The following is a 16,013-nucleotide window of genomic DNA, read 5'->3' as shown; positions in this document are numbered from 1 at the left end:
TTTCAGATCAAATTAGGGTTCAGGTTTATGGATAAACATATTATCCTCACATACATATATTGCTTTAACAGTCATATATAGTGCATCTTTTCTGATGTGGGTTAAACTAAAGCCATTCAAGATAATATAAAAATCAGTGACTTTACAGCAGCAGCACAGCATACATCCCAAACAAACTAACACTTAACCCTCAATGCCACCAGCGACAAAGCATCTACTGATCTACAATGTTAAGTAGCTTTTGAACCAGTAATCCTAACAATACATTGAAATAATTCAGGTGAAATTAACTTGTTCACCTTTTTAATAGCATCAGATTTGACACATTTGGACGTTCAGAGGCTCCACAGTGAATGTAGAAACACCATCATCGTCTGTGAAATTGACTCGCCAATAAAACCCCTGCAGTTTGACAAATGCACAGGTGGCAGATGTTTGTTTATATGATTAGCTAATTATATATTGTGGTATTTTTATAGTTTTTTCTGTTTTGATAGAATAACCTTTGAATTTACTTTGAGCTTTTGTGAATATCCATATGGTCATTAAATTAAATACAGGAAAATACCTGATTCCGTCTGAAAAATGCAAAATACAGAGGATGCACTGTTCATACTGTAACAAAAGTTTACATTGTTTACATTTACACATTTTATACTACCTTAAATTTTTAAATCTTAGCCTTTCACATAGTATATCTCCATTTTGTACATGCTTTTTTGATTGCACACTTTATGTTTTTATACTTTTTTTAAAAAGATGTCTGTATCTTATTGTGTTGCCACTTAAATGTAAGTGGACTGTCGCTGGCAGAGACCTCCTGCAATTTCGTTACACAACTGGTATGACAATAAAGCCTATTCTATTCTATTCTATTCTATTCTATAATAATACGTGGCGATAAATCTGTAAGAAATAGTTACATGTAGAGGAAAAATTCACTTGAAAGTCCGAACACAAATGTTTCTAGGTCTTTCAGAGTTAAGTGCAGACAGATAATTACAGAATCACTGTAAATGGACTTGGATACAATTAATAACTTAAAAATGAATTCGCCAAATGACTAGTTATGTGGCATTCTCTTCAACATATCATATTTAGACCATTTTATCCTGTGTCTAAGTCCATTTAATATGAATGTGTCTGAGAAGGACAGAGCCATATTTAGTCTCATATCCTGGCTAAAAAAAACAGTCTGTGACATTTTGGACTCTGCGTTCATGATTTAATCATTTACTACATCCCACAAAGAACATGTTGCCATATATCATGCATGTTCGGTATATTAGCCAGTGCTGGACCCAGTATATGCTCTGCTGTAAATGGATGGGTGGTCATTCGTAGGGAACCCACTCTCACACAAACACACACCAAACTGTGGAATGTGACACCTTGGTCCTACATCACTTCGTACCAACCTCACAGTGCCACACAGGCCACCCAACAGCAGTTGTTATGAAAACCTCAATCTTCACCCCTTTTCTTCCTCTCAAATGACTTAAAACCAAACTCAGCTCTGAACTGGGCTCTTTAAGCTATAGGTCAGACTGAATTCAAGCATGATACTTTCCAATGTGGCAGTTATAGAAATACTAAGAACAAGCCATAGCTCCTCATTTTTAAGTAGTTTTCTCTAAACAGATCATACTTGAGATACTTGACATAAATAAAGAAATACAAAAATGTTCACGACTAAACCACAGTTTAACTTAAACTAGACGCAAAAACATGACAAAATATGAATATTACACCATTAATCTATGTAAAAATGATACTTACAGTCAAGTTTTGGACGTTGAAGATCGACGGCACCAAAGCTGGACATATACAAAGGACTGGGTGAAGGAGTCATCACACTTCCTCCATCTTTCTCACACAGTCTCAAGAGCACACATCGCATCACCATCTAAACTCACATGGCCTGAGCTATGGCCCCTATCACCCTATCACCCTGTCCAAGCAGTCCCAGTAGGCGGTACTCCAACTAAGCCATTTCCTTTCTCAGACATAGCGGTGCTGTTGCACATTTTTTTAGTGTCAAGTACTGAGACTGAATATCTCATCACACAAACGTACATGGACATCCGCATGACCCCCACAACCTCCATCCTTGCATTGCTTAGACTTGGGGTGTTAAACATGTAGCCTGTGGCCCACTAAAAGGTTCCAGTCTGGTTTGCGGGATGAATTTGTGCAAAAATAATAAACCCAAGATACTAACTGTCAAACTCATTTTAGCTCCAAACTCCAAATTTTTACCAATATTATGCATGTTACAAAATGTTTTGTGTAACTGTAGATCCACTGTGATCTGTAACACACATGTACATGTACAAATGATAAGATGAGGCAGAATATTGTTTTATTTTTCTTAAGAAACTTCAGGTTGTTCAGGTTATTCACATTTTTTTGTGAAAGGATAGCTTTAAATGTAAACATTTTCATGATTTAAGAGAGAAATGTGGAGTTGTCATTATTTATGGGCTATTATGCTATTATTTTACTGGTCCGGCCCGCTTGAAATCACATTGGGCTGCATGTGGCCCCTGAACTAAAATGAGTTTGACACCTCAGCTTTAGACAAAAATGTAAACACAGACATGGCACAGAAACACATCCTAAATCACTTTTTGTGAAGTTGTTGCCTTTTTCTGACATCTTAATGCCACACTGAAACGTGCTCCCACTTCCACAGCGGTGTGGTGCAGCTGTTCCACAAACACAGGGATGCACTGGAAGAGAATGCCACCTGTCGTATCGCCCTAATGTACCTTAACCCCCTGCTGTTTGGACGTCTCACTCCAACACAAAAGCCAGTGTTTTCTTTGAGCACGCGAGCACAGGTGGCTGAGGGAGACAAGGTCGAGTTACAGCAGCAGCTCCCACAGTTCAAGTCATCATGAAGTCAAAGAGAGGACATGCTGTCTGACCGGTTAACCAGCGTAAAGGACATGTAGTACTGTGAAGTCACCCCACAACACTGGGCACAATCTAACACAGAGCACTGAGATTATAATTTAATGAGCCATATTTGGTGTTTGACTAAATTTACTCACTTTCACTCACACTTGAGGAGTATTGTGGAGGTTATTTCCTTTTCTTTACCTTTTTATCTTATTCAATCTAATCTATGCTGTAGGGTACAGGAACAAGCCAAACACTAATCCACTAGTAAATACATCAATGTTAGATTTTGGCGTCCTTGTACAGACTTGCCTGAGTACCCACACACTTGTTTCATCAAGCATTTCAATCTTTTATACTGCACACTCACTTGTACTTTGGCTCTATAGAGATGTATTCATGTATATCTATGCAAATCTGCTCCAACAGCTCAGAGGATTGATTTATTATCTATATGTTCAACATTGTTGACAGTCACATAAGGCTCTAAAACTCACCTCTTTAGTTATAACTTAACTATAAACTATAAAAAGCTTAAAAAAATAACACTACTTTTTTGTTGTTGTTTTTTTAAGCTTTGCCCTAAAGATTAAATGTAAAAACAATGACTGCAGGTCAGCTCACTCATCTTTCCTCTGTTCTTATTCTGTTTTAGAAACCACTTCATGGCTTCATTCTAAGACGAAATCACAAACTTCACAAAGACAAATTGATGCCTCTGATGATCTGACAACACTTAACAAACCCCATCACCTTGACTCAACAACCAACTCAAACCACTCTGGCTAACATTGTTCAATTGTTATTATAATCAACACTCACCTTCCTCCTCTATCCTGTGTTTGAAGTGTGTCTGGGCGCAGGCTGTGGAGCTGACAGCTGTCTAACCAGAGAAGAGGACCAGCCCCCAAGTCCTGGAGGAACCTGACAAGTTCCATCAAACACACTGCTTTGTTGACTGAGGGGAATCACAATATTAAGGCTAGCCAGGCAGAAAGTTTCCCAGCCCCCCCAGGCATCCCAATTCCTCGGCGGGGCGTAACCCAGTCGTTTTATCTGCGCCCATCTCCTCTGTGTGTACGCTGTGAGGGGGACTGAGAGCAGCTCTACCGGCCACCATATCCAACAGATAAACACACTTTACCTGTGCAGAGTGTCAGATTTACTGGGTCATTTGTGCCAGCAAAGATTTTAATTGAGCTTTATAGTATTAATATTTCCCTAAAACACTCCAATAATTACATTATTTACAATACCCTGGTGATTTTTAGTTTCCATTTTACCCTGAATGTGTGAATTAATGAAGAAAACCCTCAAGAGTACACATAAACTATACAGATAATAACTAAAAAATGTTGCAATGACATGATAAATGACTTTACAGACATGCTGGTTAATGGATGGAGACTCCCTTGACTTCTTCTGATGGCACCAGATGTCAGCCTGCATTGTTATATGGATTACCAGAACCACTCAGCAAACACCTCCAGGTGTGCATTCCTCACCAGGAAGGGGAAAGGTGGGAGCCACTCCTCTAAATCAATAAAAATGCTGACTTTTCTCTTTCTTGAACTCTGCATGCCTGAGCAGGAGAAACTGCTGGAAACAGGTTAAGTACTGGTTCACCCATTTCATACAGGGTCAAAGAGGGCCTCCACACTTTAAAAATGACATACCTTGCATTAATCTGAGTTGGAGTCGGGAGCAAGACCAAGTTATTTGTGAGGCCTGAGATGAAGGGAAGCACAATGGGCTAGTTTTGGTGTAAACTGTATACCTGGTCTCTACTGGGTCTTTAATCTTAGGAGGAAGGAGCAGAAATTAGAGGCTCTTGGCTGCATCCCTCACAGCAGCCTAACAACCAAGGGCGTGTAAACATTCACCACAAATGAATCACCACCAGTCAGAGCTGGAGCACTGTGATGCAAGTCAAGTTGTTTGAGAGGATTAAGGTTTAGACAATGTGAAATGATATTTTGTCTGTCTGACAACAGGTTCACAAACTGGATATAAACAAACACTGCATGTCTGCTGACTTCTCTGACACCTGTTATGTTTCCTAGAGCAAGATGATTACTGTTCAGTCAGTTAGCAGATGAATCAACCAGTCTAACAACATTCTTATTTTAACTAGTCATAATAGCAAACATAATGACAAACATAGCTGCAATTCAAGATCTGGCTGAATTTCTCTACAACATCAGAGTCTGTTTTACAAATAGGACTAATAGGGAAGTACTTTGACTCAAGTGTTGTACTCCCTGTACTGCATTTCCATTTTATGCAACTTTATGCTCCTGCTCCACTACATCCCAGAGGCAAAGTACTACGGGGTATTCAAAAAGAATGAACCGATTTCATTACGCAATATTTTAATAAATAAAAGGAATAGAAAACTCCAGGCAAGTCACAAGTATTCTACTCACAATCAGCATTTATTTCCTGTTCAATGTAGAGCTGCAACTGATTAATCGACTCAAAGTGATCCAAAAAAAATCATTCAACCACAATTCTCCTGAATCAAAGCTTTGTTTCCTTCATTTCTCTGCTGTTAAACATTGGTTCCACTGTGGTGTTTCACATGGACACTTATTGTGACGCACAAAGAAGCTTCAGTTCAGGAAATCTGCAATAGAATATCTCCCTTCAATCAATTCGAGTCAATTAATCAAATTGGGACTTTTTGCATTGACTTCAAGCACCCAGTCGACTATTTGGTTGCAGCTCTAGTTCAATGTGGCCGCCACCTGTAGCATGGACAGCATTAATGCAATAAGAGGATTCCTCCCAGACGGGTATCAGCATTTCACAATCCACTGAGTTGATCGCTGTTGTTATTTGATGGTTAAGGTCACTGAGGTTAGTGGGTAGCAGTGGAACATAAACTTAGAAAACTCCTCTTTCACTGACTCATTCTATAACGATGCTTGAGAACTGAAGCAATGCGTCATGAAATCGGTTCATTCTTTTTGAATAACCCCGTATACTTTTTACTTTAACTAACTTTGTCTGAGAGGCTTAGTTAATTTTCAGATTACAATTGTCACCACATTTTTGCCCAGTGAAAACTATAACAATATCTCCAAATGTACTGTTCTTATATGTAGTATTGATATTCCAGGTTCTCAAAAACAGGAGGACTCGTGTCGAAAACACATTTGTGATCACCAACAACCAACAAATCAATGCTATAGATAAAATATGATATGACAGATATATATTTATCCCAGCATGGGGAAATTTCACAGTTTAACAGCAGCAACATACAACAAGCAAGTGCAGAGAAAGATGGGTAGAAAAAAAAACAACAAATGAGTGAATAATGAAATTTTAAGAGAAAAATATCCATCAGCTGTATGACTCACTGAATAAAGTATAAAGTACATGTAGTATAGGTAAGAAGTATTGTTTACACGTATCTGTATTATGGTATTTTTTCCCCCAGGCCGTCACTCTGATGAACACTTCACACTTCATGACCCATCCAGTGCCAATACCCCCTGACTCCAGTCCACCAACTCACAAACTTATATTTTGCACTCTTTATAAAACTGACTAATTTGGACTATGTAAAAAAAACTGTATTTGCACCACAATAATATATACAGGGTGGGGAAGCAAAATTTACAATGAACATTTAGTTGATTTTTCTCAGCAGGCACTACGTCAATTGTTTTGAAACCAAACATATATTGATGTCATAATCATACCTAACACTATTATCCATACCTTTTCAGAAACTTTTGCCCATATGAGTAATCAGGAAAGCAAACGTCAAAGAGTGTGTGATTTGCTGAATGCACTCGTCACACCAAAGGAGATTTCAAAAATAGTTGGAGTGTCCATAAAGACTGTTTATAATGGAAAGAAGAGAATGACTATGAGCAAAACTATTACCAGAAAGTCTGTAAGATACTATTAAAGAAGAATGGGAGAAGTTGTCACCCCAATATTTGAGCAACACTTGCGCAAGTTTCAGGAAGCGTGTGAAGGCAGTTATTGAGAAAGAAGGAGGACACATCGAATAAAAACATTTTCTATTATGTAAATTTTCTTGTGGCAAATAAATTCTCATGACTTTCAATAAACTAATTGGTCATACACTGTCTTTCAATCCCTGCCTCAAAATATTGTAAATTTTGCTTCCCCATCCTGTATATAAAATCATAAACATACTTTTTTTTACAGACTGTATCCTGTACATATCCACTCACTGTATAAATACTTCAATTTGCACTTTCTGTACATATTACTATATAAAACCCATTGTAAATAATATATACATATACATATATTTTTAACAGATCGGATCCACACATCCACTCATTGTATAAAAACTCCAATTTGCACTCTGTACATATTACATTGTAAAGCCACTGTAAATCTCCATCCATTGTTGTCTCTTTCTCTAGTGGACTGTTTGTCTATATTGTGTCCAGGTCCACATGTTGTCTAGGTTCATGTCGGAACTGTATGTCGTGAGCATTGTAAAAACCGAAGCCAAATTCCTTGTATGTGTTCACATACTTGGCCAATAAAGCTGATTCTGATTCTGATTATAGTATTATCAAGTTTTCCTCTTCAAATGAAAACTCATCTTATTTTCACAGTCGGTCAAAATAACATTGTGTATTATAATCATCATATACTGCATCAGATGATAGTTTACATTATAGCTCAGGCAGAAAATAGACACAGTAAGATCTAAAATCTGTATTATCTGTACAGTTTTTGATGTGAATAGCTGCACTAAAGATCTGTTTGAAATCATCCAATATACTGTCATCTTTAAGATAACTTCATAGCTATGTATTCTAAACACACTAATGCTAACCTGGGTCATTTTTTTTCATATTTCGAAGTAGAAATCTACATAAAGTCCCTTTAAGAGTTCCCTTATGAAATGGAAAAAAAAATCCCTCCTCCTTAAGCTGAATAAACTCTTTAAACCCTGTTGGATAATCTTGGAAATACATTAAGACAAAGCTGAAAGCAGGGCTGTTTTTCTGAGCTCATGAAAAGTTGACTTTTTACAGCTACAATACAAACATACGGTGATCTTATAGAATAGGACAAATTGTAAATTAAAGTCCCAAACTGTAAACCTACGCTATATATAAAACAGTTAAAATGAGCTCAACCTTAAATCGCTACAGCCGTAAAATGCAACACATACAGGAACCATTTTACAGCACCATGAGTACTTTTAATTCAACATGTTAACACAGGGAATGTTTTAAATGCACAACTATTCCTCTGATCTGAGTACACATCCTCCACCACTGGCTTTTGACAATGTATGCATTTAATTAATAATGTTTAATCTGTGGTGGAAATAGCTCTCTGAAACTACAAAACATGTAGCTAGAGGGAAGCCAACAAGGTCAGAAATTGCTGACCACACATGCATCATGGTAATTGCTCTGACAGAAAAAATAATCTGCCTTGTCCTCATTTCCAGTAAACTTGCAGACGTTAAGACACTGATAACCATCACAGGGCTCATTATAGGCCATATTCTATGCCCCTGCACCTGATAATTTGGACAAATAAATGCACATCTGAGGACAGAAAGAGAGACAAGAGGGAAGAGCGAGGGGGAGAGGACGATAGGGAGGGCGAGGTGTTTCCTGTTTCCATAGCTCTAATTATACCGGTCTCCAGAGATAGGGCCTATAGGGAAGAGGAATTTTGTCTTTGAGGGACTTCTCAATGTCAAAACATCTTTACTTTTAATATAAAAATGATTACAAAAAAAGAACAAAAACTCAGACCAGGGTGAGGAAAAGGTGCAGATGCGTGGACACGTGTACAAAATAATACAGTACCTTAAAATAGTTACCACAGGCTGTTTATTTTTCACTGTTTTTACAAAACCAACTCGACTAAACAAACAGCACACGTCTGTGGTTATTTCACCACTCTGTTATTGTGCCAGCTGTTACTCTATTTGTCTCTTTTGCAATTAAGTTTGGCTGCTTTTATATAAACTACACGCTCATTCCATCTGTTTGTGAGTTGTTTTTGGAGTAATGACTCCTTCCTGTTTAAAGATGCAGCAGAGATAGATGGAGTCCTGGAATTATACGGCTTTTCAAGGAAATCTAGGGCAAACCTTCTACAGCTTCCAGAGACGTTTGAGTAACTTTTCGCCTGAGCAAATAACAACAAAAAAACATCTAAACAGTAAAATCTACAACTGGGTCTGCAATATAACAGATCTTGCACTCTGCTTTCCTCTAGTGGACAACAGGGGAATATACCTTTTTTTTTTTTTTTTTATTAAACTTGGTGCATTCAACTAGAACTAGACATGTAGAGTCTTGTCTTTTTCACTGTATAATCACAGCATGAGCGAAAACTACAATATTCCAAACAACAATAGTGTGAGTTTCCATAAACTTCCATCCCATCTGAAGACGGCTCAAAGAAGAATATTAATAATCAGTTTGACAGGCTTGGTTTGCAATCAGCCTTTTTGCTTCATCTATTAGTATGCAGAAGAGAAGCAAGCTGGGAGGGAGAGGTGGGGGGTCGCAAGACAGACAGGGACGGAGGAAAAAGCCTAAAGGGGAATAAACAGCCTTCGCACAGCAGCCCTCATTGCCGGGCAACCCCACCATCCTGCGGAGAATGTGTACAGTGGGCTGGAGGCTGCTTCTGCTTACTCTGGCCAATAGAGATAATTGCTTACAAATACAGTAAAACCAACTGTGAGAAATAGATTTCAACACCTCAAATTGGCACTCTTATATTTGCAATTAAATAGCAGCGACACAAAGAGGTTTCTTGCGGGACTAAAGGGCCTCTTGAGGAGGAGTGGTCACAAGTTTTCCTGAATTGTAAAGGGCTGTCATAAACAGGACTGGTGGTATTCCACACAGACCTCCTAAAACTAGTGGCCACACTCAACAAATAACTACAGTCACAGCATTTCCACTGTTTTCTGCACATATGACAAAATCTTCCAGATGATTTTGCTGTTTTTAGAATAAAGCATAGTCAATATAGCGTTAGTGTGAGTCATTATTTACTGGATTTGTTTCTTGTTGTATAGCTGATCTGTTACATGTTATATAATTCCACACAGGTAGTATATGTCTCTTACTATTCAGCATTATGGGGCGAATGACTAAATCTAGGTTTTCTCCATTTTCAGTCAATTATCCTCGTCTTTCATCATCTAGTGGCCCCATCTTTGTCCATCAATACTATTTTCCCCATTGTAGAGAAAATTCCTGTCAACTTATTGAACCTGACACAAATGAGAGCAGAGAGAGCAGTCTTCTTCTTTTGTGTCAGACTTGAGAGTCAGAATTAGTGAACCATTTTCCCTCCAGATTCAACTCTGCTCAGCTTAGGGCTTAATCAAGTGGAAATTGGGAATAGAGAGTTGTGGGGGTGGTCAGGGTTGGGGTGCAGGGGAGAATGGAGCAATTGTTCAGATAAAGGCCTCATGTTGAGCCCACTTTGATGTTTCTCTTGAGGGAGGGGGGTTATATGTGGGATTTTACAGTAGCATTTCACTCGATTAGTTTTTGCTCACTGCTGGCCAGGAAAAAATATTGCAAAACTGTGTAAGTGATGATGCACAGTAGGAATGACATGTTTGTTGGTGCATTTTTTTTTTGATGGATGTTTACAGGAAATTAAAGATCAGAATAACAGGACATCCAAATCCAATAAAAGGATTAAATTCACATATAAAAGTTATTATTTCATAGGTTTCCATAGGTTACATGATACACTTACATGGACACCTGGAAATATCTACATTCAAGTGAGATTCCCCTCTGTTTGCACCATGTCTATACAAGCAGACAGGCTCCCACTGATCTATTATGTAGCAAAGCCTTTCTCATGCATGTCTTCAATGAAAGCCAGCCTATCGATGGTCTAAGGATAATCACGTTTTCCTGAGACAAGCTTAGCAGCACTAAATAAGCCGCTCATGAGGGGTGGGGAGTGGGGGGTGGGATGGGATGGGGGGGGGCAATGGGTTTAGCAAAACTGTTGTATATTGGGAGAAAAGATGGAGTTCCCAGAAGATGCTCAGGAATTTTAAAAAAAAAAAAAAGATCTGAGAGATGTGTCCATGAGGTTGGATGTTACAGATGAAGGAGAAAACAAGAAATAGGTGTTCAGGGATTTAAGTTGAAGTTATGTTAGATGTTAGATGACTGTACCTTCTCCTGTGTGTGTGTTTTCCTTCAGCAGGTGGTTCACTTCACAGATGATGCTCCTGTCTACACAAACAGTCCCTGTCTTCGCTGCTGCTGCTCGCCTCCAACAAACTTCCCCACTTCTTGCTGAATCAACGAAGCCCCCATGTGGAAAAAGAAAAAAAAAAAAAAAAAACTTCCTCAGCAAAAATAAAACACGACCTAACCTACACTGCGGCCAAACTCTACAGCAGGACTCCTTCACTTTGCTGGAAATTGCCAGTTGTCAGTGTTTGGCGCAGGTTCTCCAAGGCGCACAAAGTGGATATTTGCATTAGGCCGACCCTCCCCTCGCCTTTCATAGCTGCCATTGTTTGTCTCAGTCGGGGCTCGGATTCAGTCCTTCCCTAAATCCCTGACGACCGGGGCAGAGAATGCTGCTTTCTCTGAGCTCGGCTGCCAATTAACAAAAGCGGGTTGATATGAAAACCACAAAGAATCTACTGTACACTAACAACTTTTAACTCTTTTCTTTAGATGACATTAATAAAGTGCATCTAACGTAAAATGCAAGTTTACTATTTAACGTTATATTAGAGGTGAAAACCATTATATTGAGTTTTTATTGAGTGACAGGTCTTTTTCGTCCACCTGGTCATGTGAGGCTGACATGTGCAGTAACGTGACAGCGTAACCCCACCTGCACTGATGGAAGAGGTTACCTGCAGAATGAGCAATTTCATTATATTTTTTGGCAAAATTCCACATTCACAAATGTAAATTCTCAAATCTCAAACCTTCTTTTTTAATTTTTAACCACTTACCCAGTATATTTCAAACATTCAATACTCTAAAAATAGAAAAGCTATCAAAACCACTGATTTATGCAACAGATTTAAACTTTGTGTAATTTGATATATTTTCTTTTTGTTTGTTTGTTTGTTTGTTTGTTTGTTTGTTTGTTTGTTTGTTTGTTTGTTTGTTTGTTTGCATGGTTTGTCCCCTGTCTATGTTCTGTTCTGTTCATGTCATATTAGTATGTTAATATTGCATTGTACTTGTCATGTCATTATTGTACTTTATACAACATTAAATAAATAAATATGTTGGAGGAAAAAAAAAACCCTGCAGAATGAGCAAACATTCACCCTTCCTTAGAAAAGGGAAGTACATTTATTTTAACCTCCTGATCCCCAGGAAAGTATAAGTTTTAACATCATTTATTTATATATGAATTTATTTATTTCTTCTTCTTCTTTTTTTTTTTTTTTTTTTGCAATAAATTATTATGTTTGGAAACAGCCCAATGCAACAGTTTTGTTTTTTTCCCAGATACATTATTTATTTTTTTTATGGAATATCCTTTGCAGTGGACAACATTTTCACTCGAAACAAACCCAGCACTGTTTTTTTTCTCCTCCTTTACCCTCTCTCTTTAACCCTAATTGGCCAAGACAGATGACCATCCTCCAGGAGTCAGGGTCTGCCTGTTAAGGGGAAGTTTTTCCTTCCACTGTCACCATTCATAAGTGTTTGCTCCTGGAGGATTCTGTTGGGTTCTGTAAATTGGCTTGAGAGTCTGGTCTCAACCAGCTCTATATGTAAAGCGTCATGAGATAACTTTTGTTATGATTTGGCACTGTGTAAATAAGATTTGATTGATTTTTTTTTTTAAACTAAAGCTGTGAAACTCTAGTTCCTTACAGAGTACAAAAATGGATTGCTGTGTCTTAAGAGGTTAAGCCTAGTTTGTGTCAACATCATGATAATTATAATCTACTGTTACTACTACTACTTTCAGCAGGTCCCTTTAGGGGTCATCACAGCCAATCATCTGCTCACATCTGATCTTGTCTCCTGAATCTTCTACCCTTCATGTCCTCCTTCACCACATGCATACATCTCCTCTTTGTTCTTCCTCTTTACCTCCTGCCTGGTAGCTCCATCTTCATTATTCTTTTACCATTATATTCACTATGCCTCCGCTACATATGTCTGAACAATCTCAATCTGGTCTCATTCACTTTGTTCCCAAAAAACCCACAGCGTTCTTGATCAGGTCTTGAAAGTCTTATAAAGTATGGAATTTTGAAACACTGTTTTCCAGACCTTGAAAAGTCTGGAATTTTGTGTAAAAACTTTCTCTCATTGTTGAATTTTAGAGTATGGTTAAAGGCACATAACCTTATAAGATAAGAAATACATGAGGATAGCATAGAAAACACTTGATATGATTTCACCACCCCTTTGGTGCAGAAATGATTCTAGTGAAACTTGTTTGTGTGATATCTGTGCAGTTCTGTGATTTTCATCTGTTTTGAAAATGTTTCTGTCAGTAAAACATTATTGAGTGTGTATTCATTCATTCATATATTTATTAAAATGAACTTTTCTACTACACACAACAGGTACATAAAGTGTTTAATATAAAAAAAAACAAAAAAAAAAACAGTTTGAACTATTTAAAGCATTGTTTTTAATTGTTGACCTGTCAAGAGCCAAAGTCCAGCTTCACTTCCTGGATAGTCTGAGCCCTGTACATACACTTCTTTAAGACATGTTTTTGGAGTTTTCTGTCCTCATGTATCATCTACTATACTTCACTTGACATGCCAGCACTATGTTATTTTATATAATGGCCAAAGAAAAAGCATGTTCATGGCATGCATATATTTTAAAGCTGAGAATTGTGGAATAGAAACCAACCCAATAACCTGCATTTCAATTGTTTATTGATATTTATTTGCTGAATTGTCAAATTTGACCATTTCAACTAAATTCACTGGTAAAGAGAATAGACGTCAGATCTGTTCCTCAAACCACTGAATATACTACTTTAACTCCAGTCAAATTGCAGTAGATTTGCTGTAGTTAAACTACAGTGTTTCTCAGTACAGACTTTTGCACTAAAAATATTACTTTCATTGACAGTTTTAGTGTACGTGTAGGAATGTGATGAAGGATACCAAAACAAACTCACAGTTCTTTGACCATTGTTTGATGAAAGTATAAATCCTCCTTAGGCTATTATCCTTTAAACCCTTAGAGCTTCTTTGTGGTGACTTCCAAATGAGTTTTTCTTTACATTTAACCTTTCCTAAGTGATTTCTAATAATTTATTAAAATATTTGCCATATTTTTGTATTTTTTGGTGAAAATAAGGTGCTATTCTATATTTAAGTGACTGATCATGTAGATGTTCATAAAAGCTCAAAGTAAATATAAAGGTTATTTTATGAAAACAGAAAACTGAAGAAAAGTGACTTTTTCAGCAAAACATATCATTAACTGAACATAAAAACAAACATCTATAATCACTGTCATTTGTTATGTTACATAGGTTTTACAGGTGAATTAATGTTGTAGAAGATGACAGTGTTTCCACACTCACCAGAGTCTTTGAACATCCAAATGGATCATTCCTGATTTTCCTGAAAAGCTTCATTTTACTTGAATAATTAAAACATATTTGTAGAATTAATGCTTCAAAAGTTATTAAACAATTTCAGATCAGTGGTGTTTTAGGGTTAAATTTTCCTCCTCCTCCTTAGAATTTTGGCGTTATGGTCCTGTATCTCTTTTGTCATTATCAGCTGTCTGCCTGACCCCCTGATCTCATCACATGTTCTCAATACAGACAGATTCAGACCCCACTGATCCCTATTGCCTATATAGTAGACATCGTCTCTTCCCTACCTTTTGATTGCATATAACAGGGTCGGCTGGCTCAGGCCATTTTGGGGCCCTGTAGGCAAGATATGGATTTGGCGCATGATGAAGCAGCCAGCAGTAAACCAGATAGAAACATATATAAACCAGTTAGGCAGCAGTTAACCAGACAGAAACACATATGAACCAGCTCAGCACCAGTAAACCAGACACCTTAGCAGATACCACACAGCATAATCATCTACAATAGCATTGTTGACCAGTTCTGCTTCATTTCAATTCAACTAGCTGTAACTAGTGACATCAAATGTTTTTTAACATTATAAAAGGTTACATACCTCTATAATTGGATTTCTTTTCCACTTCCTCTTTTCTCTGCTTCGAAATTGCACAGCTGAGGGCTTGGATGGCCTTTTCATGGTGGTAAATTCAGGTATAATCACAACCAAAAAAATAGGCACACAAGTAGAAAATGTCTTGAAAATGTCTGGAATTTTCTTTTTTTGGATAAGGAGTAAGCACCCTGGTCCAACCTGAGCTGTCCCTCTGATGTGCTGGTTCCTGTCCATCAAAGAAAATCTCAGTATCCTGGGATGTGTCTCCTGTTTTTTGGTCAGTGCAGCCATCTCTAATCGTACACCTGGTCTCACTACCATCCTGTACACCTTTCCTTTAACTCTTGCAGGTGTTTTTTTTTTTTTTTTGTCACACATCACACCTGACACTTTTTTCCACATATTCCACGTTGCACAATCCAACCTCCCTATTGCTCTGAACAGTTGACCCTAAAGCCATCACATTCTTCACCTCATTGTTTCACCTCCTTACCTTTCATTCACACACATATTCTGTCTTCCTGTGGCTGACTTTAATTCTTCTTCTTTCCAGCACATACCTCCACCTCTTCTAATTTTTCTCCACCTGCTGACTCCACCAAGTCATCAACAGACATCATAGTCTATGGAGATTCCTACCTAACCTCATCACTCAGCCTGTCCATCATCATGACAAATGGGCTCACATTACCAGAATAATCATAATAACCATCATAGTTTGTTCTTTCTCTGTCTTTCCAGATACTTTTAATGTTGAGGTTGGATGTAATCTTTCATCAGCAGCTCACAATTTCATCCCCACAAGTATGATGAAAAGCTCCACAACACAACAGTCCTAAATGGACCCACGGACAATCATACCTTGAGATTAAAAGTGGGATGGTGGAAACTAGAAAATCATCCATCAGTGCTTCCCAAATGTTTTCAGTTCAAAATGCAAAAG

Source organism: Sphaeramia orbicularis, chromosome 16 (assembly GCF_902148855.1).
Source record: "Sphaeramia orbicularis chromosome 16, fSphaOr1.1, whole genome shotgun sequence".
NCBI lineage: Eukaryota > Metazoa > Chordata > Actinopteri > Kurtiformes > Apogonidae > Sphaeramia > Sphaeramia orbicularis.
This window is presented reverse-complemented; position numbering follows the sequence as displayed.